We start from the raw sequence: 2,843 nt of genomic DNA, 5'->3' as shown, positions 1-2,843 counted from the left end.
TGCGTGCGTGCGTGCGTGCGTGCGTGCGTGCGGGCGGGCGGGCGTGCGTGCGTATGCTCATAGCTAGCAGTAATGAATGTAATACGTCCATCGCAGCTTGTAACTGCATTTATTTTGTGTACCGTTGGGTCATTAGGGGAATCGGCAGCTTTTGTCAAATATCGATTCCGGGACCGGATGCAAATGCGTAAGATGTCGTGTTTGGTTTACATCGCTGCGTCTCGCGTCTGTCATTAACTGTTAAACACAGTCAGAAACACAAGTGCATATTATTGCATCCCTCTCTAGCTCACAGCATCCCACGTGAGCTCGCAGCATCCCTCTCTAGCTCACAGCATCCATCTCTAGCTCGCAGCATCCATCTCTAGCTCGCATCATCCATCTCTAGCTCGCATCATCTCTCTCTAGCTCGCAGCATCCCTCGCTAGCTCGCAGCATCCCTCTCTAGCTCGCAGCATCCCTCTCTAGCTCACAGCATCCCTCTCTAGCTCGCAGCATCCCTCTCTAGCTCACAGCATCCCTCGTGAGCTCACAGCATCCCTCTCTAGCTCGCAGCATCCCTCGTGAGCTCGCAGCATCCCTCGTGAGCTCGCAGCATCCCTCTCTAGCTCGCAGTATCCCTCATGAGCTCGCATCATCCCTCTCTAGCTCGCAGCATCCCTCGTGAGCTCGCAGCATCCCTCTCTAGCTCGCAGCATCCCTCTCTAGCTCGCAGCATCCCTCTCCAGCTCTCAGCATCCCTCTCTAGCTCGCAGCATCCCTCGTGAGCTCGCAGCATCCCTCGCTAGCTCGCAGCATCCCTCGTGAGCTCGCAGCATCCCTCTCTAGCTCACAGCATCCCTCTCTAGCTCGCAGCATCCCTCGTGAGCTCGCAGCATCCCTCTCTAGCTCACAGCATCCATCTCTAGCTCACAGCATCCCTCTCTAGCTCACAGCATCCATCTCTAGCTCACAGCATCCCTTGTGATCAGCATTCCTCGCTAGGTACCTAGCGCTGCACTTTTCGCGCGGCTCTCTCTCTCTCTCTCTCTCTCTCTCTCTCTCCCTCTCTCTCAGGAATTTCAGCGTAACAAAAGCTGTGAGAACGTTTCGCGATCGTTGCCGAGGGGCTCGCTTAGTCCAGCCCGACTCCCTGATCTTGTGTGGGCTCTCTCAGAGGATGAGGACGAGGATGATGATGAGGACGAGGAAGAGGAAGAGGATGAAGATGAGGACGAGGACGAGGATGATGATGAGGATGAGGATGAGGATGAGGATGATGATGATGATGAGGATGAGGATGAGGATGAGGACGAGGACGAGGACGAGGAAGGTCATGGGAATAAGAGCTGTACATACCGTTTACCCTCTTCAGGATCATCCTTCTTCTTCTTCTCCTATCGGGAGTTCTCCTTTATTCGCCTTCTGCTTTGCTTAATACCTTATTGCTAACTTCTTCTCACTCAACATACGCGCACAATATTTTTCCTTCGATTCCTGATATACGTTACCCTTACTCGCCGTTTACCCTCTTCAATTTAGCGTTGTATCGCTTAAGTGATTTTACCATCCATCTTCGTATTTGCTGCTCCACAGAACGACGCTACTGAGTAAAGATAGCAGTACTTGACAAACCAGTAAAAAAGTATTAACTGTTTTATTTAGGGGAAACCCTTTGTAATGTGACCTCGGTCGTTCCATAAGCGTGCATGCGGGCACGCGTGAGCGCTGGAGGGTGCGTGAGCGCTGGAGGGTGCGTGCGCGCGGGGACGTGCGTGCGCGTGGGGGCGTGAGTGTGGGGGCGTGCGTGAGCGCGAGGGCGTGCGTGGGCGTGCGTGAATGTGGGGGTGTGCGTGCGCGCGAGGGCGTGCGTGGGCGTGCGTGAGCATAGGGGCGTGCGTGAATGTGGGGGTGTGCGTGCGTGTCTATGAGGGGATCGCAACATATTCGCGTCCGTGTGCGCGCGTGTGTGCGTGCGTCCGTGTGCGTGCGCGCGTGCAGTTGCACTAGCGGCGTGTATCTCGCGTGCTTGCAGCAGCTGCGTGTATCGCTGCCGTGGTCGCGCAGCAGAACGGCTATTAAGTAACTGCCGGCCCCTGCCGCCCCCCATTCACCGCTGTGAAAACAGTTACCCAGTCCTGTCACGACATCGCTAAACAAGGCCGGCGAACAGCGACGGTGCGACACAGCCCGTGTTTATGCTGCGTGCGGGGAGAAACACGCACGAGGCATCCGGCGACCCGCGCGCGCGCATTCCTCCCGTACTTAATTCCCTCTCTAATGGTCAGCCGGGCAGCTCCGGACCGAGTGGGGCCTTTGTGAGAACTGCCAACCAAGATTAGGCCAACTCTCCTAAATTGGTGCACAGCACCAGTAGCAGCAGCGGCAGCAGCAGCCGCCAGGAGGAAGACCGAATCATTGCGTGCGGGGGGGAGGGGGTGATGAGGAGATGCGAGCAGGAAGGAGAAGCGATGGGCTACGTGTTAGTGGGAGGCCGATGCAACCAATAGGGAAGTAGGATTTCATTCGCGCGTGCGCAGCATGTGAAAAAAGTATCGACAGATCTCCAATAATTATGCGCTCCCTGTTTTTTCGCCTCCACCGTCCCCCTCACCAGCCTGGCCTCCCTTCGTCCCCCCGTAGGTGTGTGATGCGAACATGTATTCCGTAAATGTCGGATAATGCGAGATAATGTTACCGCTCCGAGATGGCGGATAAGATACGTGTGTTGCAGGCGAACAGTTTCGCAACTGAAACGCGCCATTTTGTCAATGAAAATCGCCGGCTCGGCACAAGCGGCCGTGATGACGAATCGGGCCGTTGTCAGGCCGTGCATGAGTGCGTGCGTGCGTGCGTGCGTGCGT

At 56.0% G+C, this 2,843-nt stretch overlaps 1 protein-coding gene across 1 annotated transcript in view; it reads left to right on the top strand.

Annotated features, from left to right (window-relative positions):
* Positions 1-2,843, top strand: part of LOC106807312 (D site-binding protein-like) — a 33,361-nt gene that overhangs the window by 28,885 nt on the left and 1,633 nt on the right. The window lies entirely within an intron of this gene.

The sequence above is a fragment of the Priapulus caudatus genome, unplaced genomic scaffold (assembly GCF_000485595.1).
Source record: "Priapulus caudatus unplaced genomic scaffold, Priapulus_caudatus-5.0.1 Scaffold207, whole genome shotgun sequence".
NCBI classification, from domain to species: domain Eukaryota; kingdom Metazoa; phylum Priapulida; class Priapulimorpha; order Priapulimorphida; family Priapulidae; genus Priapulus; species Priapulus caudatus.
Note: the sequence above shows the minus strand (reverse complement) of the source record. Positions and strands in the feature narration are given on the sequence as shown.